This window comes from Pelodiscus sinensis, chromosome 3, assembly GCF_052426305.1.
Source record: "Pelodiscus sinensis isolate ZL-2025 chromosome 3, ASM5242630v1, whole genome shotgun sequence".
Classification (NCBI taxonomy): domain Eukaryota; kingdom Metazoa; phylum Chordata; order Testudines; family Trionychidae; genus Pelodiscus; species Pelodiscus sinensis.
Genome location: NC_143054.1, coordinates 154,998,838 through 155,024,262, shown reverse-complemented (window position 1 = coordinate 155,024,262; position 25,425 = coordinate 154,998,838). Strand labels below are relative to the sequence as shown.

The 25,425-nt window shown below is 41.0% G+C and overlaps 1 long non-coding RNA gene across 1 annotated transcript in view; it reads left to right on the top strand.

The window, feature by feature from the left end:
• The window catches only part of LOC142828025 (uncharacterized), a 32,308-nt gene extending 7,322 nt beyond the window's left edge, over window positions 1-24,986 (top strand). The window contains exons 3-4 of the long non-coding RNA XR_012902934.2: window positions 22,927-23,011; window positions 24,699-24,986. This is a non-coding gene — a long non-coding RNA (uncharacterized LOC142828025). The remainder of the gene's footprint in view (window positions 1-22,926; window positions 23,012-24,698) is intronic.
• The last annotated feature ends 439 nt before the right edge of the window (window positions 24,987-25,425 follow it).

Genomic DNA, 25,425 nt, shown 5'->3' with positions numbered 1-25,425 from the left:
AAATATAGCTTGGCGTATGCAAGATTACTGAGGCTCTATTCTAGTATGCCAAACATAGCAAAATAAAGCAGAGGGAGTTTCAGACACTCAGCCAGATTGTCATATAGGCTTTTCTTGTCAGGGAGCTTGTGTTTATTGAGCAGCAAATTTTCCTGGTGTGGGTGGGTAAGGGGGCGGGGGAAGAGAAATGGCAGACTGGAGGGCACCAGGTAAAGGTTTATAGGAGCCATGTAGAAAGACCTTGTTGGTTTTTCAGCTTTCTGACTCTGCTAGGGTTCTGAAGTTGGAAAAGTAGGAAAAACTCTGATTATCAAATGTAATATTCACACACAATTTTTGTGGTGCAGTCTGATCTTTGGCAGTATACAGGCTTTCAGTGTTCCTTAATAAATTACCTCTTCTTGTAGCAATTAACCCCCTTCTATGAGGATTCAGTGTTTACTTGGGACTGTGCCAGTGCTAACAGTTATGGTTTAACATTCTTTTTAATGAGTTGCAATTACGATTGAGAGTGGGAGCAACATAAAATATTAACACTTAAGCATCTTTTACTCTCCTTTGAACATGAGATTGTCTCTAATATCAGTGACTTTTCATTCTTACAGCCCTGTTGTTTGTTTAGAATTCCACTGGACCCATGAAAATGTTGCATTTAAGTGGTTTCTGTTGATTTATTAACGTCTGTCAAAGTCTGAGGGAAGTGGTTCCATACAATATATTAAGTGTATTTTGTTCTTTACACTGTTTAATAGTATTGCCATTAGAATAAAAGTTTCCACATTTTTAAGGAAGGTAAAGTGACTTTGATAATAACAACCAGTGTGTTTACATTTTTCTCCTACTGTGCTACCCATTAAAGAAAATAACTCAGAATATAGCAGCCATATTTGTGGGATGAATCCCAAAATTGCAGATTGTGTCACAGCAGTGCAAAGTGGAATGGATAGTAGATTAGAGATAGGCTAAAACTCTGTAGCCAAACATCCACAGACATCACTCAGATTCAGTTGTGGATTTGGATCCAAGTTTTGTAATCAGATCTCATCTTATAAAGGAGCAAACCAAAATCCTGGATCTGGTTATCCTCCAAACTTTGGATCTGGGTTTGAATGGATAGAGTGTATGATGCTTGTGCTTTTCTTTGTCCCTCCACAATGCAGAGGCTACCCTTGATCTCAATACAAATCCCACCTGGCCTCTTAGGGTGTGACTATACTGCATCATAGGTCAAAATAAGATACCCAATTTGAGCTATGCAAATTGCATATCTTCTTTCAATCTTATTTTGAAATTTGGTGCTGTTTACACAGGTGGAAAATAGCTCAAAGAATCTTTTTCAAGCTCATCTTTTTAAGAATTGAGGAATAAGTGGACCTCCTCCCCACCAGAACAAAAACAAACAAACAAAAAACCCTGTGTAAGATAGGACTATTCCTACAAAAATATTTCTCAGATTTCCATGAAGCACCAGCAATTCTTCAGAGTGTTTACATATGTGCTTAAGTACATCCCTGCAATACAAACCACTTAAGCATGTGGTTAGCTTTGATGACAATGCAGTTTAAACCAAAGATAAGTCTGTGTTAAAGTGCTGCGCTGTGTTAAAGTGCTCAAGCCCAAATGATCCTGTATGGTATATACTTCACGCTCTGCAGTCATGGTACAATTTCTACAGAAATTGTGATAGTAAGAGGAAAAGTCAGTTCTTTTCTGAACTTGATAAGGCAAACATAGTTGAAAGGAATATAAATATAGACAAATGATACAGGTATAACTCTTTGCAGTTGGGGTATACCTTCTATCTCTATTTCATGCTAATAAAAATGGTATCCTATTTCCTGTGAGTTCTCATTTAAAGATGATGTTGCATCCATGGCAAATCTGTTATTTCACAACCTCCAGCTCAATAAATCTGCTGTTGCCAGCAGAAGCAGCCATTTGAATGATTTTATATTCTTTTTTTAAAGGCTCTGTGTTCAGTGCTATTATTTCTCTAGCTGCAGGTTAAGACAACATACTTGGTGGTTTTTCCTGTCAGTAAGAGATGCCATGCCTGTCCTATTACTCCCTGTGTAGTCACTGCAGCTCAAATGGAAGGAGGAAAAGGAAAATATCATAAGGAAAGAGGGGTGAGGAATCATACCCAAAGGAAGGAGGAGACCCAGTGAGAACATCTAGAGAGAAAAGTCCAGCAGCTACTCACATTTAGGCAGTCAGTTGTGTAATTCTTACAACCACATTCATCTTTAAGAATAATCTAGCAAATAAGTAGGTCTAAGAGCTAAACTGTAGTTGCTTTTCATATTGTGTCTACTTTAATCTTCAAGTATGCAATGATAATTACTTTTGCCCCATGCCTATTTAAAAAAACCAACCAAACGTATCTGGAACCCATTGTAATCCACTGTGGTATTAGCAAGAAAAAAAATGGATGCAATTTCACAGAACAGGAATATGGTGAATCTAGATTTTTTTTAGCAAAAGAGATTAGTATTTTTGATTGTGTACTTCTGTAAGTTGAAACATGTTCAGCTAGTTGAGGCTCTGTTCTGGCCTAAATCTAAGTGCTTAATTTTATGCATTAGGATAACTCACTTACATTAAACTAAGCACGTGCACAAGTGCTTGCAGGACTAAAGCCTCAATGATATTTGCAGTTAGTGTGCACATTACGTTCTCATAAGCCAAAGCAATATATATGTAAACAAATAATTGTTTTATTCAATAAAGTAAAGAGGACAAGGAATTTGATCCTGCAGATAAGGCACAAGCCAGGAGAAGTGTCTTCTGTCGCTGGCTGTGCCATGGCCTTGGTGAGTTATGTGGGCTAACCACATAACCAATCAGTGCTTCTGTTTCCCCATGTGTAAAATGGGGTCAATAATTGATAGTGGTTTTAAATTTTCTATCTAAACTGTTTTTCAACAGAAATTTGGGTATTCAATGAAACAAAGTTTCTCATGGAATGTTTGCTTTCCGGAGAAAATTTTGGTTTTTCGTCGTTTGTTGACAAACCAAACACCCAAACACCAAAACATTTTGATTTAGACTCCCCCTTTATGGATGGATTAAGGGTATTTGTCTTTTGTGCCAGACTCCAGTGATGAAATCTGACCAGGGACTCTCATGTTACAACCACTCTCCTTTGACATGAGGGGAGATCATGTAACATGTAGTCTGATCAGGTACAAAGCCTTTAGATCATGCCTTTAGCTCTGGAGGTTCTCTCTTTCATCCTCTATATCAGTCAGGGTTATGGCCATCACATGTAGGACATATGTGATGACCATAACCCTGACTGATATGGACTGACTGCTAAATACTGACTCAGTATGATTCAAACGAGACACCTCAAACTGCTGAAGGCCCAAGATTTGCAAACTCCATGTTGTCAAGTATCAGAGGGGTAGCCGTGTTAGTCTGAATCTTTTAGCGACGAGGAGTCCTGTGGCACCTTATAGACTAACTCAGTTAGTCTATAAGGTGCCACAGGACTCCTCGTCGCTAAAACTCCATGTTATATCAGAGAGTTGTATTTAGTTAGCCATTTTTGAGCTAAAAGTAAGTGATTAATTTCTTCTATGTTAAAAGAACCTATGAAACCTCCAAATTATATGCATAGGTCCTGATCCAAACTCCATTACAATTAACAGAAAGACTCTTTTTGATATTGGGGCATTGGATCAGGCCCTTCATTAGTATATTCAGCTGTAACTATAATAACTATCACCTTTTTCTTTCCTCCCTCACACCTCCACTGAGTTCTTCGCCCATTATTTGCACCTTGTCCTTATACAGAGGGTATATTATTTAAGGGAAAGGATTGTTATTTGTTTTATGTTCAGTGCCCAGAATCACGGGGCCTGATTCTCATTGGGTGCTATGTTAGTAGCAATAGTTCTTCATTGTACAAGTTATTTTATACCATACACAGCAAAAAAAGAGAATGTCACATATTCAAAACAAAGGAATATGAAAAATATGGGACATTAATATGAATCTGCCATCTCATTCTGCAGTCATCTAGCTAGCTTGTTTATAGAGTGATCCTTCTAGACGGACTTCTTTGTGTTAGTTTCATTGCTGGGTTTTAGAATAAAGCTGTCCTCTTAGGAACTTGTCCCAGCACCTAGGAATGATAATCAAGAGCCTGCTTAGTTGTGTCAGGAATATGCACACCTACTGAGAGCAATGGTCTTGATTCAGCAAACCACTCAAACTCATGATTTGATTTTATGCATGTGCTTACAGCCTATTAAAACTGACCACACGTTTAAATGCTGAGCAGAATGGGTGTGTCTACACAGCAAAGTTATTTTGGAATAACAGCTGTTATCATATATATAGAAGCCCAGTGTCTGAGTCTGTAATGCCGAAATGCTGGCTCTTCCCTCTGGGGAGCAGTGTTGCCTGAAATGCTGGCTGTTCCCTCTGGGGAGCAGTGTTGCCTGAAATGCTGGCTGTTCCCTCTGGGGAGCAGTGTTGCCTGAAATGCTGGCTGTTCCCTCTGGGGAGCAGTGTTGCCTGAAATGCTGGCTGTTCCCTCTGAGGGGCACTGTTGCTGAAATGCTGGCTGTTCCCTCTGGGGAGCAGTGTTGCCTGAAATGCTGGCTGTTCCCTCTGGGGGGCACTGTTGCTGAAATGCTGGCTGTTCCCTCTGGGGGGCACTGTTGCTGAAATGCTGGCTGTTCCCCCTGGGTGGCCCGTGCTGCATGGGGAGTACGGGGCCCAAACGGCCACTTGCGCCACTTGCTCCCCTGCGGCGGCCCGGCTGAGTGGCGCAGAAGTCAGCCAAGTGCCACACGGGAGGGGAAGAGGGGCGGGGCGGCGACGTACATGGCCAGAGGGCGGGGCGGTGATGTGCGGCATGATAGCGGCTTCAGGCCCTGCCCTCTGGCCGTGAATGTCACCGCCCCACCCCCCTTTTCCCTCCCACCATGGTGCTCGACTGACTTCTGCGCCACTCAGCCAGGCCACCATGGGGGAGCAAGTAGTACAAGCGACCGTTTGGGCTCCATGCTCCCCATGCAGCATGGGGAGCGTGGAGCCCAAAAGGACATTTGGGCTCTGCGGTCCCCTGAGTGAGAGGCAGGAGGGGGAGGAGAGCAGAGAGAGAGGTGGGGGGGAGGCAGTAGGAGGAGGAGAGAGAAAGAGAGAGGGAGACGGAGAGAGAGTCCGGAGGCTCAGGAGAGAAGACCGATGTGGAGGAGAGACCTGAAAATCCCATTTTATGATGGGCTAATTGGCTAGTTCCAAAATAACTATGCTAGTGTCTACACAGCAATTTTGTTATTTTGAAATAATTTCGAAATAGAGGATGACTTATTCCTACTTCTGTAAACCTCATTCTACAAAGAATAACGCCTATTCTGAAACAGCTATTTCAAAATAAGGCATGTTTTGATGCTCCACTTCTGCTATTTCAAAATAGCCCCTCCCCAGGGCCATTCTAAGTTATTCCTCCCCAATGCTTCCTGGGGATCTAACTCGAGATAGCACGTCTACATTAGGGAAACCTGCCTCAGACTAATTTTGAGGCTTCCCTGCAGTGTAGACTTGCTATTTTGAAATAAGTTATTTTGGAATAACTATTCCAGAATAGTTTATTCCGAAATAACTGCAGTGTAGATGTAGCCAATCAAACCTGTTAGTCAAATCAAGGCCTTTGTGCCTTTAGCTGCCACTGAAGTCTATGGGAGTTGAACACATGCGGAATTCATCAGATTCGGACTCTATATCAAAAATATATCATGCAGATATATTATATAGCATTCATAGAGTAAGATAATTAATTAAAGTAACCGAGATAAAGATTAGCTCATCAGTTTCCCACATTTTGCAGGGGAACTGGGGCTATTTTGTGGGAGTAAAGAGTTTGCACTTTTGGTAATAAATATTTTTAAAAGCTCTTTGCATTCCCCAAGATTATTTTATAAATATAGATTTGGGAGTCTGCTACTTCAAGAAAGCTCAGAGAAAAACTCATGTACTGAAAAAAAAACTGTTGAGTATTTTAATGAGGATCTTGCACTTAATTTTTTCTCCCTTGTTCTGTGATTTAGCTTTGTTGTACAATGAGCATGCTGAAAGGGGAATTGAAGATTTTTTTCCTCACAGACACAATGATGTTTTCTCAGTACGATAACAAGTAGGCAAACAAATACAGAATTCCCCCTCACCTCCTCCAAAAAAGCCCTACACTGACTATATTAATAAAGCAAGGAACAAGAATCAGATGAAATGAAGACGAGGGATGGATTTATAGGCGTTCCTGGGGTATCTTCCTCCAGGAATGTCTAGGGAAATTTCTGACACTTGGTTAAACTCTGGTCCATTCCAAAAGCAAATATTTGCTCTTCAGAAGTATTTTTATGAGCCTAGGGCCACATCTGTCAAAGTTGATTTAGCAATATCCAAGAGGACGTGAACTTCATCAGAGAGAGGGAATTCACTGGAATTTTCACAGTAAGTCCCCACCAGCCTCTGCCAGTCTCCTCCAGTGTAGCACTGAAAAATACCATATTGAGAAGAAAGGGGGTGATTTGTACTTCTATAAAATCTATCTCTGCAACTTGGAAATACTGCAAACACAGTAATATAGGGGCATTCAGAGTGCTGCAAGAGTAGCTTTTCAGAGATTTTTTCAGTCATACTGGAGGTGTGCCAAGGAAAATGCCTGCTATATAACAGTTTGAGATAGATACTTCATACTAGGACATATAGACTTTGTGGACCACATTATTTATTGTGGTCTTCTAGCTTCTGGAAAGTTGCCATGTGATCCTCTGTTGGCCTCAGCTGGGACACCCTGTACACATACAAAATGGGAAGTGAGTATCTAGAAGGGTGTATGGCGGAAAGGAATCTAGAGGTTCCTTTCAGTTCTAGCATTCAATGATTCCATGTATGATAATGCCCAGTAAAATGCAATGTGCTGCCAATACAGAAGATGGCACACAGACTTGCGGTGGCTTTCACTAGGAATGCCATGAGATGGCATAAGCTGTGTATATTATGGTTTAACATTTTAAAAATATAAAATGTTCGGTGCTTACATATGGTCGTAAGGTCTGTCTTCATTTTCTGAACATAAACATGGATTTTTTCCCTTTGAACATGTGAAATCATGCAACCATAGCACTTAACGGAATAAACTTTTAAAAACCCTATTGGGGACCGAAGAGCTATGTTGATTATTTTTATGCAGGACGTAAAAATACCAGACATGGATTTTTTTTATCTCCCTGTGAAGGAATCTGTGGCCCAAAGGGCAGGCTATAATATTTTCAAAGAACCTTGGAAAGTGAGAATTATAGGCACTTGAGAGAATTACCCATATTCCTTTAATAAATTCCCCGGAGGGCTGTCTGAAGATGGTGGTGGTTCTTGAGAAGGCTGTAAAGTTGCCAAGGGGACATCAGACCAACACTTACTTTCCCTGCAGCATGCAAGTGGTGGGGTGGGGTGAGATTGCAGCCGTAATGGCACATATTAGGTAATACTCCCCCCATCAGACTGCAGATGTGTGAATTAGTTTAAAACTTTTATTAGGGTTTTTATTAGCCTATGATACAGTCCCAGCCTCTTTGCAGTTGCTAATTTAGCCAATTCCTCACAAGTCATAACAAATTAAGAATACCTAATGCTTAAGCTATTCTACACTTTGGGGGCAAAGTACCAAACAAATAATATTCTGTATCCATGCTCTCCCACCTAGTGATCATGCTTATGAGAACAATGGCATTTCAGATAGGGCGTCTTTACAGTTTTGGAATAGCAATGGAGTTTAACCTTTGGGACTATATAACCTCAAATCCCTGATTGCTCTCTGTTTGGCTTGAAATCCTTCCTTTCTAATGCCTTTGATAACAATCCAATCCTGCTTATTTTGTTTCATGCTAGGTTTTATTTATGTTAATGTAATTGATAACTTTGATATCTGAAGACTTCTCTTTATCCAAATAGCTCATGCAAAGCCGGGGTTGCTTACTGATGTTATCCAACAAATGTACTTGGTCACTAATCAATCAGGCCATCCATAAGATCTAGCGATCTTCATGTCCATCTGTAGTGTCTGTGAATAGACTGTTGATTAGAATGCCCTGGCAGTGCTACCTGTGCTGCTGATGTATGTGATATTAACATGCATTTGATGGCAATTGAACTGAGAGACCCCCAAATGGTGCTTAAATGGCAATAACTTCATGTGGAATGATTGCAGGACTGGATGAAAAGGAGACTGAGTATGGAGAACCAAATCTAACTTGCTGGACCCTCCATAAAAACTGGGTAGTGTTCTGCCCTCTGAAATCTAGACATTTTATCTGGACGGCTAGATCTGGATTAAGCTGTCCAACTTTAGGCAGAAAGTTTTAAAATCTTGCTTTATAGTTTTTAGTTTATGCAGTAGAGATGAAATGTGCTTCTAGCCCCCCAATTCCCATTTATACTAATTCCCCTTTTCACTGCCAACGTGGCCTGGCTGCAAATGAGAATTCAGCCCAATGTATGTCATTATGAAAAATAGATGGGGCTTACAATGAAATCTGACTTAATATGTTTTAGGAATAAATTAAAACAGGTCACTTTACACATTTGTTGTCTTTTAAATAACTGTAAATACTGTACAGTGCTACAGAAATACAGCTGCTCCTGGGTCAATCATGTAGGATCAGGGAAGTTTTGTCCAGGAGAATGAGGCAACTGCTAATTTTTACAAAAAAGAAAATTATCATCTTTGCTCTACAAGGAAAGGTGACAAGACTTTGGATTTTGAGATCTTATCTGAAAACCCTCACCCCATTTTCATACACTATAACTGGAGGGACCCCAATTAATCTACCTGGTAGTTAAATCAGCCCTTGCCAGCATTTGAACCTATGTTTCTAAGAAACATAAATATTTCAAATGTGAGGCTTTGACTTTTAAGTCAATCTTCCAGTAATACATAACTTTGTATATCTGAGGGTATTCAGTGAGCATGGCTAAGAGATTTAGTTGGCAATAAGCTTTCATGGGCAAAATCCCACTTTCTTGGTTGTAGCTGGGGTTTTGCCCACAAAAGCTTATGCCCAAATCAATCTGTTATCCTTTAAGGTGCCACAGGACTCCTCACTGTTTTTGCGGTTACAGACTAACACGATTACTCCTCTGATACTTGAGCGTGACCATGTTTGCAAATAATCTTTAAATATTGCACATTCAAGTTCTGTTTCACATCTTGGAATGAGTATTTATTTTTACTTCATAAATTTTTTTTAAAAATTACATTTGGTATTTGGAAATGTCTGTTCTGACTAAAACCAAAAATGCTCTCCGTCTGCAAACACTAGGAGAGATTCTGCTCCCCTTCCTTATTGAAATCAGTGAGGTTATTGACATGACTAAAAGTATGCACATGGTTTTAGGAGTTACATTCAGATTGGGTTATATATCTATCATATGTGTGCATAATGGCAGAGGCTGCATAATTATTCTAATAGCTTCACTTTACGGAATGAATCATTTAGTCAAGGAAAAAAAGAAAAAAAAAAAACCAAGCAAGAATGGAACTTCCTGAATGAACAGGACATTGATGTCATTTCTATCAATACAGCTGGAGGGACATTTATCTGGTGATGGAAAACCTGGCTTTTCAAGAAGGTAGTTGAGTTGATTATGAATGTTTGGGGTACCTTGGATATGCTTCTTTTTAAAATTTAAGATGGCCCCTACAAGACTGAATTCCTCATATTTCAATGGAAACATGAACATCTCTTACATGCAGGCAAAGACTTTGCATTTCCTCATGTTGGTACATACTTGTCATCCCCATTAATTGGCTCAATTTCTAACCAAAGAGGCTGTTCAGTGTACGGATATATATATTCTACATGCATTGGTTTTTCTAATTCCAGTGACCCCAGGTCAGCAGGAATTTAGGAGGAAGGAGATAAATTGAAAAACAAATAAGCAATGGATGACATGGTAAGCCCAGTGGAATACTGAAAGTGAAATCCTGTTTCCATGGTAACTATTCCTGGAGTGACCATAACTCCCACTGACTTAACTTCAGTGAGACTGCTGGGTGCACAGATTCAGAATTGGGCTTTGTGTTTGTGTAATGATTTTGGCTACTGTACTCAGGCCTGGCCTTAGGGCAAGGTGAGCGATGCAGGTGCCTTGGACCCCGCTCATTCAGGGCCCTGTGGCCCTGTAGCCAGACAGGAACCCTCCTGTAACATCCATTTTTGCTTGCCTGGAGCATACAGGGCACACAACAGTAAAAGCCTTGGAGCAGGAGGCTCAGGATATGCAGGCTCAGTGACCGTGAATGGCTGTAAACAGAGATATGCCAATTGCTGACCAAGAGGCTGCCGAGGAGTGCCCTTGACTTAAATCCATATTGATATGAACACACAGCCGTCCGCAGGGGGAGGAATCTCTCGCCCAGTAAAGAATGTCCAGTACTCACAATTTAGTTATCTCTCTTGCAAGTGTAAATTAACTTGAAATTTGCTTGTAAGAACTGGCGCCACAAAACGGACCAGTACAATTTGGCATCTTAAGATAAGAAAGAGGATACGGGCCCCCAGGGGTATAAAGATGGGTCCAGCAGCACATTTACTCTGAGTGTCAATCTACCATCTATCTGCTGGTCGGGTTAGATGTTTGACCTCCCGAGGTTCCAAGGGGATGCCCACCTCGTATTCGTCTTTCCTAGGAATTGAGGAACCGGCCCTGGCTTGACCCGCTGGAGTCGAGAGGCACAGAAGGGGGTTCAATTTTTACCTGGATGTGGTCCAGGTACAATTTTTACCTGGATGTGGTCCTTTGTCTTAAGTGTACACATAGACTTAGAGCTCTTTAAAGATTAAGCTGTCACTTGGTACCATTATTTCTATTTTCTATCTTTATTTTCTTTGTAACCATTTTTAAGATCTATATTTGCTAGCAGTTAAGAAATAGAGCAATAGCCATTGTAACCATATGATTTATAAGTTTTTTTTTTTAATAAACCTGTAACTGTTTAAGTTTTTAACCTGACTCCTTCAGTTTCTGTAACAGAACCAAGCACAATTTAAAAGAACTTCAGCTGGTCATAAGGGACAGTTATAGGAGGAGCTTGGGCGTTTGGATCGTGTCACTCCCAGGTCACAGATCCGTTGGGGCATCTCTCAGTCTTCCCTAGACTGCCCGCTGCGAAGGGATCCTGTATCCTAGCAGCTAAAATCTGAGGTGTAATAAGCTCTTCCTATAAACAGGGGCATCTGTCAGCCTGTTGGCTGCCCTCTGCGACGGGACCCCGGTCCTAGCAGTAAAGTCACGGACGTTAAACCTTTTCTCAGCACACACACACACACACACACACACACACACACACACACACACACACACACACTGCCCTGACCGTCGGCTGACAGGCCCCACGCATTCAGGGCCCCAGAATACCTGGCTCCTAGCCCCACTCACCCGGCTGCTCACTCGTTGCCGTGTCTGGGAGCCGCATGACCTGTTAGGCTGGGCCTGACTATACTGACATTTTGAACTGCAAGGAAAACACTGGCCTCTTTTTTAAATAAACCATTTCATTGGTGACCACCCGTGGGTCAGCGATTAATAGTAATAATTGACCTTGAGGCTGGATATTTCTGGTCAGTCAATGGTTTGTGCCTGCAATGCCTTCACTTGATCAGTAACTTCCAGGAAAAGACCCCCTTCCCTCCATCACATATTACCGCTTAAGAGTGTAGTTAATTGATCACTGAGACCAACATCCGGCTTTCCCATTGGATAGTGACCTGCAAGGGAAAGGCCTCTATTTTTTTTGTGGCAACTTGTGGTTTGAATTTGTAAGTTTTCAACACACAGAACAGGTCTTATTTTATATCATATTTTTATTTTCACAGCTCGGAGAGTGAGCTAGATTCTATTTCTTCTTGGGCATCATTAGCAGAATTGTTTATAATATTCCAAGAATTCACACATGCTTAACCCTATTTACAATAGTGAAATTACACATGTCACTGTTGATGTAATATGACAACAGTGGAATTAAACAGTGTATGTGAGGGTCTTATTTGGTTCACAGAACCTGTATTTGCTGATGATGTGCAAAAAGGAAAGACCACAGCTTGATTTGGCTGAATTGGCAGCACCTGCAATTAGAGGAGATATCTTTTTAGTGGTGCACTGAGCACATTAGATGCAGAAATAACCCCAGGATATCATTTATATAATCACTTTCTAGAACATCACTTTCTCTCTCTCCCATTGTTTAAAGGGTCTTTCCTCACATTCATAATTTTGGGTGCTAATTCACAATGAACCTCCTAATGATTGTCTCTAATAAATGAAGAACCATATTAAAATGGGACATTGAGTGGAAGTGTACTGTTAAAAGTAACATTAATGTGACTAAAAACAGGACTATGTAGCACTTTAAAGACTAACAAGATGGTTTATTAGGTGATGAGCTTTCGTGAGCCAGACCACTTCCTCAGATCAAATAGTGGAAGAAAATTGTCACAACCATATCTACCGAAGGATACAATTAAAAAAAATGAACACATATGAAAAGGACAAATCAAATTTCAGAACAGAAGGGGAACGGGGAGGGGTAAGGTAAATGTCTGTGAGTTAATGATATTAGAGGTGATAATTGGGGAAGCTATCAATCATCTGGTGATGCCCAACAAGTTTCTCTGTGTTACCATTTTGAATATCTGATTTGTGTTCTTTAACCTAGATCTGTGGGTGCTTTCAGAACAATATAAAATGTTTTGCTATAATTTTTGCAGCAAGGCTTAAGCATGCCAGTGAGTTGAATTTAATTCTTATTGTGTTTATTTGTGGAAATTGGTTTTAGTAGATAGCTCATTACCAACTAGCTTATTGTGGTGGGACAGAAAAAGAATCCCTGAGATAGTAATGTTTCTTCTGCTGGGCTAAGAGTGTGGATGGATAGGTTGACAATGTTGTTAGGTGACTGGAGGGTACTGGAGTTGTAGTATCCTGAACTGGTTAACATATTATAACAACTTTTCCTTACATTCAATGCCCTATTGACATCAAAAGTTAAGTAGGGGACACTTCCAGCCTACTCGATTAACTTTATTGACACCACGACTACAATTGAGGTAATTTTTTCTCCCTCTCCCTTCTTATTCTGAGGGTCCCCCTTTTATATATATTTAGAAATTAATAATACATATATATTAGTTAGTCTCTAAGGTGCCATAGGATTACTCGTTTTTAAAGTTACATACTAACACGGCTACTCCTCTAAGTAATTTACTTTACTGGCCAGGCAGTTCATTTCTAAACCATAGTCAATGGGACTAGTTGCAGTGGGTTTAGCCTATGGTTGGTCTTTGCAGGACTGGGATTCAGTTTAGTATTTAATTCATTTTCTAAATGAATGAAATGCCAATTGAAAAGAAACAACATGCCTGGGGGAGAGAGGGTGGTGGGCACAAATTTAGTGTCTGTTACTTTTAATAACTTAGCCTGTGATCCTGCACATACAATAACTTCTCTCTTAGTCATTCCGGTTAACATTGATTTATTATTAGGCTGCTGATCTATTAGAGCAGGGGTGTCCAAACTTTTTTCAAAAAGGGCCAGATTTGATGAAGTGAACATGCGTGAGGGCCGACCATTTTGCCTGACATTCTTTGAACCATTAAAATTAAATGCAAATTAACTATTTTATGCAAAGTTTATTGCAAATGGCATACTTTTCATTTCGTCACATGGATGACAAATCTAAACAGGTGTTAAATCACTCTGCCTTTCATATCTGAAGGCCAGATGAAAAAAAATCCAGGAAGCTGAAATATATGTCAGCAACATTGTAAAGTATATTACATATTATTGGTAATAAAGGTTGTCTGTCAACTTTTAAGTTCAAAAAATATGAACAGGAACATAACACCAAGTATACATGTTGTGTCCAAATATATTTATAACCGATTTAGACCAACTGACATTAACTGAGATTTTACAATGTATTCATCTCAATACATATGGATTCGTCGGGGGCCATAAAAGATAGATATTGCCAAATTACCTGTGGGGCCGTATTAAACCAGAACACGGGCCGCAATTGGCCCGCGGGCCGGACTTTGGACATGCCTGTATTAGAGAACATGCTCTTTTCAAGATGTGCAATGTCCTAATGTTATTTGGCTCTCCCCCCTCAGCCTGCCTTGTGTTCCATCCAGGAGGTGGGCAAACCTCTGCCGCCACCCCAGGAGCACTTGCAGACAAAGAGGGGCAAGCCCCCACACCCTGACCCCACTAAACCCCTGCCTCAGTCAAGCTTTATAGCCATCACTGCTGAGCTCGGTATTAAATTTTGTTTAAAATTATTTAAAACGTGTACTGTATAATGTATATAATACATTTTGTCTGGTGAAAAAAATGTCCCTGGAACCTCACCCACCCATTTATATAATTTCTTATGGGGAAATTGGAGTTGCTTAACATTGTTTCACTTAAAATGATATTTTTCAGGAATATAATAAGCAAGGAGTTATTCTGGATATGCTAGGCTGCACCCAGGCACCCAGCATACTTTCCATTATCTTAGCTGGGGTTTGAACCAGGCCCAAGAGCTGCATGGGAAAGTAAACATATTGTAAAAAACATTTTTAAATGCAATTTTTGTATTTTAGTGGGAGCAAAAGCAAACCCACAAGAACATGCTATATAAATAACTAATTATGAAACACAATTTACTTTTTGTTCAAAAGTAAAATAATGAAGGGATTTTTAAGGAGATTTGGTCATAGCGGAAATGTTTAAGTTGTCCATGTGAGACCAGTTGCTACTTTCCTAGGTTGAACTATAATTAAAGAAAAACAGACTGACTTATAGTCAGCTTATTTGGATAGGTGAGCTTAGTGATTAGATGTCAGTACTTAGAAGAAACCCCAAAGCAGTCATTTGGAATTCATTCTCTGGGTAGTCTCTCATTAAGGTATGTCTACATTACACAGCTTTTTAGTGACACAGCTCTGTTGCTAAAAGGCAGTGTAAACTCTATTTGTTGGCACTTTTTCCAACAAAAAATTTTCAGGGTTTGCTTTGTCAGCAGAAGAGTATTTTTTACATTAGTACTTGCCTCAACAAATATTTTGTATGTGTGTGGGAGGTGGGGATTACCCACTTATGAACCACAAAAGCTCTGTTGCTTAATTGCCAATGTAGACAGTAAATTAGAAAAATTACTCTCTTGCATCAGAAAATTGGTTGTATTCATGAATTATTTCCTACCATTATCAATATTTTGAGTAGTAGATTTGCTTGTATGCCTCAGGAGTGTTTTAGAAACATTTTAAATCACTTAAAGCGAAAATATTGTAAAAGAAAACAACTCCCCCAGCCTTAAAATACATGTTAAAATAACATGAGCAGTGTTATGGTTGTGTTGGTTGGATGTAGTTAGTGGATATTACAACAAGGAGTCCTGTGACGCCTTAAAGATTAAAAGATTTACTAGGGCATAAGCTTTTGAAGGTAAAAGCCCACTTCATCAGATGTTTTTTACCCATGAAAGCTAATGACCAAATAAGTCTGTTAGTCTTTGAGGTGCCACAGGACTCTTCATTTTTGCAGATATAGACACGGCTACCCCTCTGTGATGGTTGATAATAGAGAGACAAGGTGTATGAGGTACTATGTTGGATTGGATCAACTTCTGCTGGTGAGAGACACAAGCTTTTGAGCTTACACACAGCTCTTCTTCAGATATTACCTCATCCACCTTGTTTCACTAATATTAAAATAATGATTTTAACCTAAGTTGTTGTTACTCTTTCACTTCAGAGTAAGAATTAACATTATAGAAAACTAAGACCTTTAAAAGAAACAAACTGTTGAAGAGTTCTAAGCTACGTAATATAAACTGAAAAGGAAAAAAATCCCTTTGAGTCTTTAAAATAATATTAGTTTTGTGTGTTAGTTTTTCTTTAACATCAACTTTTTGGATTGTTTTATTGAAACTTCAACAGACAGTAGCTTATTTTTCCACAGACTTAAGCACCTGAGATTTTTGGCTGATGGATATAAGACCAGTAAAATTTCCTATAAAATGTAACTTTATACAAGAATTTACACAATGTTTATAAAATATGTTCCAACATTTGCTTTTCCAAAGTCAAACTTCTCAGTATCCATAGAAAGAAAATTAGTTGTATTGCAACAGAAAACTGAAAATTGATCAGTCTGCCCTTTCCCTGATGTGTAGCTTAGTTTCCACCGAAAAAAATCATAAGTACCCAATCCAAAATTTATTGATATCCTGATTACTTCAGTGAGCTTTGGATCAGATCCTACATTTGAATGAAAATACAAATTATATATCAGATTTTTATACTGGAATATCCTGTTGGAAATGCCTGGAAAATTGCAACTGTTATACTTCATTGTTCATAATTCTAGGTGAAAACACCAGTGGTCATGAGCTAATTAATATTATACCATTGGATGGCTAAAGGCAAGAGTTTTCAACTAATATGTATTTGAGAGAGTTTATCTGTCTATTTGTGTGTCTGTCTGTTCAAGAACTCCTCCTAAACAGAAAGAGCTAGGACCACCAAAATCTGGTATGCAGTTTCCTCTTATCATAAATTAAAGCAAGGCAAAGGGTCTGGTGGTGCCAGGAAAACAGGATGTGCCTGGAATGGGATTGCTTCAGAAAAGAAACAGGTGAAAGGGATTAGCAGGGGGTGCCCCCTCATCTGGAACTTCCCCAGCCCTTAGCTCCCCCCCACCTCATTTATAGGCAAACATTGTTGGCTGTTCCTCTTTGTTAGGGAGTGAAAGGAAAATGCACAGTTTGCTGCATCATTCAACATTCTGGCTGGGGCATGCAGGGGCTAGATGAACCTGGACCTGCCACAGCGGAGGGACATATACTCCTCTCCCAGGGTATGTCTACACTACCCTACACACGGCACCAACTAGCTAGTTTGGATTAGGCTTCCTAATCTCAACTAGCTGTACGCCTCGTGGAACGAGGAAGCCTAATCCGAACTAGCTAGTTTGTGCCGCGTGTAGTCGCGTGGCACTCAGTCCTAACTAGCCGGCATTTAAAAATGGCGCCGGCCGGCTTTATGCAAATGAAGCCCGGGAAATTCAAATCCCGGGCTTCATTTGCAACTCTGTATGACTACATTACCCCCCCTAGTTCGAACTAGGGGGGTAGTGTAGACATACCCCCAGTTGTGTTTGCTGGAGCTGCAGCAGCTATGGAGAGGCATTTCTCACCTGGCTCCAAGCAGCTGCAGTGAGTGATGGCTGGGTGTAGTCCTCTCTCTCCCCAGGGACGTCTGCATACCGAACCCAAAATCCCAGCCTCACTCCAAAGCAATGATTTAAATGAGTTAAAGACCAGAGCAACCCCGGATAAATCTTTTAATTTTATATAAAATGTATAATAGTGTTTTCAAAGTCTAATATGACAAAATCAGAGATGTGTAGGCATGGGGCCCATCAGACTTGTCAGGTCCCTGGGCAAGATGTGGGGGCAACTCCTTGCTCCTTGAAGGATTGAGGCCTCGCGCAGAAGGGATGGAGCTAGGAGCAGCCAACCCTCAGCACTGCCCAGAGCCCTGCCCCCAGATAGCCTTCAGTGTCTCTGTAACAGGGGAAGGGAGCATCCTTGTGCCCGGGACACGCCTTGCCAGTCCTCCCAAAGTACAGCTTCTACTGTTACAGCAAGTACAGCCTCACAGGTCTAGGCCCCAAGTCTAGTTCACCCCCACTAGGGTAAATACAGCCACTCTGGTCTAGTCAGCTGGTAAGCCTCCCAAGGGCCTGTGAGCGGTGTTACTGCAGGGTTGGGGGGGATGGTTGGGGCTCTGTTGGCAGGGGAAAATTCCATAGCCAGCTCAGCAGGGATGTCGGCTGGAGCGCAATGAGCTATTGGGGCAACTGGGGCTGCGACTGCTGCTGCTGGGGAGGCTGATCCTGGGGCAGCTGTGGCTGGGGCTGCGACTGCTCACAAGCTTGGTCCTGAGCTCCTTCTCCCCCAGCCACCCACCCCAACTGAGCTGAGGAGTTCTCTTTTATCCTAGAGCAGCCGGAGCATGGCCAGTAAGCTAAAGGGGGTGTGGCCTCCCCTGCACTCCAGGTTGGGTTAACCCCCATCTGAACTGTGCTCAGGGGGGATACACCCTGTTGCAGACTCCCAGAGTGCTCCACATGTTGCTCCAGTGGCAATTTAAAGGGTCTGGGGATCTAGACACTGCTAGTGTCGTGGTAGCTGTGGCTGGGAGCCCTGGGCCCTTTTGAATCACTGGGCCCCAGGGCAGTTGCCATCTTTGGCCTCCCCTATCATTGGGCCTGTGTGTAGGTACTGAATCCATCCTCCATGAGAAAACAGGACTGGATAATCAAAATAGAATGCAAAATAGCCATCTATTTGTAATAAAACAAACACCTAGGTTGTGATGCTTCTCCAGTTTTGCTGTCTCTCTATCAAAATGTGTTTCCAGCAAGGTATCTTAGACAGGAAATGGGGAATTAATTAAAATGGGCTAATAGTGGAACACCAAAAAATGATGAGTTTCATTCTCCTTCATATACTTTCCAAAGTACAGAGAAATATTGTGGAGAGAGAAAGAGAGAGAGAGCAGGAGAAAATGATTGAGAGTTTTTGGCATGCACCCAATTTTGGCTTTACTGTGTCAAGGGGTTTTGATCGATTGGTTTTGAGTGAGATCAGATATTGTGGGGTTTGTGGCTGTAGTAGTAATGCTAACTCCTTTTTTTTCTTTTCCTTCTCCTTTACAACCCTGCTAAGGTATGATATTTGCTAAAGTATTAGAAAACAAATAGTAAAGACAACTGGATTTTGAAAAGCATGACTGTGGAAGGTGATTGATCCTTTTACGTTTTTTGTATAACATTCTCCAACCTTAATGATTGCAAAATATATACAGACAGTACCTCTGACCTGCCACCACCTCTGGGTTGGGGGAGAGCAGCCAATTGAAATACATTTTGTAGGAGGAAAGAAAAAAATTGGTAAAGAACACCAAGGCAAACCCATAGCCTTGTAAAACTTCCATGGAATTTCAATGTCTACTCGGAGAAAACAGGCCCCAATTTTTAAGGTCTCATCAAAAGACACAATGTTAGTTAATTTCTTGGGGTGAAATCCTTGTCTCATGGAAATCAATGGCAAAATTCTCGTTGATTGTATTGAAACCAGGAATTAACTCATTGTACTTCATTAATCTGCCTTGGGATAGTACAGGGTCAAGTCATGTCTACTGCAATATTGAATCTGTGAATCCAGGAGTCTAAGTACATTAAATCAGATGGTTGGACACCTAAACAATCCTTTCTCATTAGAAAACATGCAAGGTTTAATTTTTAAGTGATTAGCCATCTGGTATTTTGGTTTTCATAAATTGGATTGATTTTTAGAGAGCATTGCCCTTCAAAGTTCTTTCAAACTGCACCTGTGTCACTAGTCACTTTTAACACTGAGCGTAAGGTAGTGAGCGGTCCTGGAAAAAGCAAGGGATCATAGAAAAATGACCCAAGTGATTGTTTCTGACCTTCTTATCCACTGGCCTAATCCTATCAGGTGCTGAGCACTAAATCTGAAATTGAAAATCCTGAAACTTCTATTGAAATGAATAGCAGTGAAGGGTATTTTTCATATTTGTTCATTTTTTTTAATTGTATCCTTTGGTATATATGGTTGTGACTACTTTCTTCCACTATTTGATCTGAGGAAGTGGGTCTGGCCCATGAAAGCTCATCATCTAATAAACCATCTTGTTAGTCTTTAAAGTGCTACATTGTCCTGCATTTTGCTTCAACTACCCCAGACTAACACGGCTACATTTCTATCACTAGTGAAGGGTATGGGCACCTTATTGGCTCTGATCATGCAAAGATGTACACATTTGTTTAACTTTACTTGCTGATAGTGGTCTCTTTCACTTCAATGGAGCATTAGAAAGATAAAAAATAGCCCAGCATTTGCTTCCAAGACTTAAAAATGTGATTGCACACAAAGAAAAGAAAAGAAAAGAAAAGAAAAGAAAAGAAAAGAAAAGAAAAGAAAAGAAAAGAAAAGAAAAGAAAAGAAGTTGTAAGACCATGTAACAGCACCATCTGGTGAGCTCCAAACATAGTGTATCAGGAGCTAGACCCTTGAGTGCTAAAATGGAGGGAAGGGTAAAAGGTTGTATGCCACCTACAACAGCCTCAGGAATGCTCAAATTTGTGCCCCACTGAAATGTCCCCTGCCTTCCACCCTTGCGGTTGTTCCAAAATTCTTCTATGTGCATTTTAATATTTCACTTGCTTCATTTCCTTTTACCTCACAGAGCATATGTAATGTGATTTAAAGTCTGTTCCAATCTGTTTCTGAAGGACAGATCAATAAAATACAGAACTTCATTTCAATATAGGAGGAGGACTGGCCCCATACATTCTGTTTAAGTATCTTTTTTGACTCTGTATAGCGGGATATGTATGAATTCTACACACTCAATAACAAATAATGCAAATAAACAAACATAAACACAGTAATTTAGCCTCCAGACAAAGTCTGAAAGTTGATCGAGCTACGGAATCAGCAGTATGTCATAATTTTGTATCCTTCCACAGTTCCGCTATCTTCATTACAATTAGACACACTGTTTAGAGTCAGTGTGAGCTTCTGCTGGAAGAGTAGCACAATGAAACAAATTCTCTGTGTTGGTCTTTAAAGGGGATTTAAACAAAGTAATGGAAAAAGCAGATCCCATGAGATTGATTAAAATAGAGTTACATTCTTCTCATTTAGTATCCAAAGCATGGTGATTAGAGCCTTATCTGGCATGGCAACAATATCCAGTTTATCACACATTCACATACATGGACTTTTGTTTGCTGGTTAACCAACTACAAAAATGTTCCTTTCATCTGGTGGAAAAGCATGACTACATCAGGAACCAAAGACGCTTCATACTGAATTCATATACGTTCATTCTCCTTCTTTACTGTAAACTGCTATTAATCTGGAGCACGTCATACCCTGTTGAAAATTGATCCGATGAGTCCGTATTTTATGTTTGAGCAGGCCACAGTGATTAAACTCATCCATGCTTCAGTTGTTTCCCACTGAAAACCATTCATCTAACCACTGTCTGAATGAAAGTGTAGAGGTGAGACACACACACAATTACCCCTTTCCTCCAGACTGGGAAAGTTGATCCAGCAGCGTTAAGCAAGAGCCAGACCTTTCCCACATTTATTGTCACACCCATTGTAGCCAGTAACGTTTTTTTTAACAATGGCCGATTACAAAAAGCTGCCATTCCATGGAAAGATTTACGAACAGCCTTAAGTGGAGACTCCAAAATAAAACCAACATGTTCATGGAAATATTACTCCAAAGACTTAAAAATAATGTAAAAAAGTGACTCAGTAATGCAGTAATTGTAAAATCAGGAGCTGTAAAAAAATCACTAAATGTCCTTTTTGTTTTCATTCTTCATACACAGAAGTGACTTAATGGATTACAGTCTAAAAAAGCCATATTGTGATTGCAGCAAGCAGTATTTTCACATTTTGCCTTTCCGAAGCTCAACTCGATTTCAGTTCCACAAAACAGAATTCTATCTGGCAGTGTAATGAAAACCAGAAAACAGTAAAAGAAAGAAAGAGAGAGAAAAATCATCAGGGGTGAATAATACTGACTGATTTTCTGTCATTCTCTCTGCTCCAGTTGCTGAATGCTAAAATACTAAAAGAAAACATGCAGATGTCTCCAGAGATGCTGTGTCAACAAAACCTCCCTCTGCTGGTGCTTTACAATATCTGTTTAACTAATCATAGGGACATTTATCATACAGGATTTGGTGGGGTTGTTTATGGAGTCTTTAGCACAATGGTGCTTGGACTTTCAGATGTCAGTTATGCTCCTCAGAAGGTGAAACACCACAGCTGGTTGGGAAATGAGTGCCAAAAGTGGAATTTCAAAATAGAGGGATTTATATGAAAAATACTATTTCTAACATTTTGTAGGAAGATTGGTTTTATTTTTTAACCCCAATGTATAGAGCAGGTGCTGAAAAATATTAAGATGCAGTTGATAATCTTGAAATGGCTGGTGTCATTTCTTTTACTCTGAGTTCTGGCAGTGTAAGAACCTGAGTATTGGTTCTAAGAGCACTCCCAAAGAGTGTGAATTATAAAAATCCAGTCTGGACCTGGTGAATTTGTTGTTCACTGTGCCACAATTTGGCATAAGCAGGTGGGATAAAATCTCCTACAAATGGGGCCAGAAAAAGACCATTGATAGTAACTTGGCTTCTGGGAATAGTAAATGCAGCAGATTCTGGATGAGGTCAAAGGCCCTTAATGACAGAAAAAGTTCTGACTTGGCTAGTTAAAATGGCTCCCCTTTCCTGTTACCACCGCTTAGGTTTTGCCTGGATTCAGTTTAAGCCAGCTGTTTTTCATCCGGGTGCTGTAGGCACTGGTACAGCTCTGTGACGATCTTCACTGCACCAACTGAGAGAGAAATATGTCAATGGCACGCAATTGCGTATTAGTGGTTAGAAAGCCCACAGGGCTGCCAACAGAATTGCTGGGCCCCTAGGCTAGAGATGGGTGGAAGCTTCAGGCCTGCAGGAGGGGCAGTACTGAGGACTAGCGTCCCCCAGACAGCCCTTCAATGCTGCCCAGTCCAGCTTTCCAGAGTTCTGGTGATGATTTAAATGGCCTCTTTTGCACTCCTCTTCTCCCCACTTCCCAGTTGGCAGCCCCAGAAATCCAGGTTGTGTATCATGTGATTTTTGAATGGAAAATTAAGTGATCCTTGTGGGACTGGATAGATGAGTATGAAGCTTCTTATGCATGTTAGCCAGTTAATTACAGAGGACCTGATCATGCCCCCTTTCATCCAATGTGCGGATGCCTTGTGAATTCCAGATCCATCAGGAGAGAGGAGTTCGGCTACTGGTACGTTGGATTATGGACGAACATTTCAACCCACTGCTTCTGTGAGGTACTCCAGGTAAAGGCATTGATAGTCCAAAGCGGTATTAATGTTACTGCAGAGTACACCCTGCAGAGATTATATCCTGAAGCAGTTTCCCATAGTCAGCTGCAGCTTTTGGTGACGTCTTAGGGTGGCTTGAATACAGCCATACTGCCTAAGAGCTGGAGGGGAGATCTCTAGAACCAGTACAAAGGTGCAGAGCCCATGAATGGCACCCCACATTTCTGCCTTGGGAGGTGTAAGATTTAGGTGCTGGCCTGCAGGCTATGGAATCGATCAGATTGCCTCCTGCCCTAGCAGAACAAAGCAGGAGGGACCCCCTACTGAGATTTCTTTTCCTCTATGAGAGGGAAGGAACTTCAGGCACCCAAATGAATACTTCTGAATCAGGAAGCTGAACAGCCCTGGGGAATGTAACTTGCTGCATACCAATTTCTCCAAGTATGTGTCACCACTCAAGTTCAAAGGTAAACACGGGATAAATCTTGTTGCATGCCCATGGGGTCAGCAATCCACTGCATATTGTAAACTCCTCAAAGAAACATACAATAAAAGAAACGCCCATCCTGTGGTTATGGTTATGGCATGCTTCCTTTAATAGCTCCTCATTCGGTGATATCAGGAATCGTATCACTGTCTGCAGGGGCAGAGAAAAACATGCAAATTGTTGTTCTTCAAGCTAGCTTTGTTACCATCCACTGCCTTAGGCTACTCTGTCTGATCCAGTCCAAGTAAGATGGAACAAACACTGGCTTTCTTCCCTTTATGAAACACAGAAAGTACTGAATTTGTACTGCACTCTTTCTCCTTTTTCTCATGCTGTGAAATACAACTAGCTCTTCAACTTCCCAAATACCCTTTATGCTGCTTCGTTAGGGAAAAACACAGTGTATGGTCCCTTTATTCAAAATGCTGGGGGGCAGATTTCATCCTTGTTGTTATCCCCCCACTAAAGGGCAATGACAATCCACCAGGTATGAATTTGGATCATGCTGTTTATGTTAAAATGTGAAAGGTAACACATCTCACGTGTGCCCCATGGCAGTGTTTTCCAAACACTGTGGTCTAGTTTGTGCTATTAAGGCAGATCTGTAGGACCAAAGAGGCATAAGATTTGCTTTATCAGCTCAGGCTTGTGGTTTTATTTAGTTCATATCCTGTTTCAAAAGGAGCTATGCTTGTGAAGAAAATGTATGTACCCTTTTTTGGGACAACTATGCAATGAAATGCCTGTGGGGAATATTTCTTCCTATCTTGAGACAGCTAGCAGTTGGTTTATACTTGGAAGCATGAGGATTTGTGTCCCTTAATAAAAGTTTAATCCAGGCTGTATAACTAGGCGTATTTGTATTATTACAGAGGCACAGATTGCAGCTCTCTAGGTAAGGCTATGTTTAATTAGGCATGAAAACAAATATTAATTGAAACCAAAGTTGCCACAGTTAGGGATAGATCCGTTCCACCCATTTTGTGCTTTGCAACTGGACCAAAGCAGCCGGAAAGTTCTTGGAGGCAGATTGTTGGTACAGGGACACACAGCACTGGCCAAGGATCATTTGGTGGAGTAGTGCAGCAGCAAGGGAAGTGCCGCAGCCAGTGGAACCTCAAGCAGCTGTTAGGCCCCAGTCAGCGCCAGGATTGGAGGAGCAGAAGGTGGGCGAAAAGGCTTTAGGCTGACTACCCTTCTCTTTGTTCTTCACAGCTGGACCAGCTGCGAGTGAAGCGCCTGCAACACCTTCTGCGCCAGCCTCCCAATAGCATGGGAGCTGCCACCACAGGACGAGCCTGTGAGGACCTTGAGCGGGAACATGCTGCCTGCCTACTTGGCCTCCAGCACTCTCTGGACCGGCAGGGCTAGCAGTGGGAAGCAGACCAGGAGCTGTGCTGCAACACCTGGCTGGAGCTAGCCCCAAAAGCCCGCAGCTTGTGCATCACATACATAGCTGCCATGGACCACATGTGGGTCACTGCCACAGAGCAGACCAACAGCCGCCCCTCCACTCCTTGTTACTGTTAAATTTATCAATTTGTTCTGAAACCTCCTCTTAATGACTCTTCAATCTGGGACAATTCCTCAGATTTGTCACCTAAAAAAAATGGCTCAGATTTGGGAATCTCCCCAATATCCTCAGCTGTGAAGACTGAAGCAAATAATTCACTTAGCTTCTCTGAAATGACTAATTCTTATTTGAATCTACTTACTGAGCAAGGAACCTGGGGAGTCCTGTTCATTGACCTCTGCACATTAACAACTACATTTGAGATCTGTCATTGAACCATTTTTAATCCATCGAATGTGTATCCTCTGATGTACATTTAATGCAGGCTTTCTGATCAAAAAGTCATGCATTAATAAAGCATGGAGAAATGTGGTGTTCCATGAATTGGAGTAACCAAGCACTCTATTTCCACAATTATTTTTATTAACC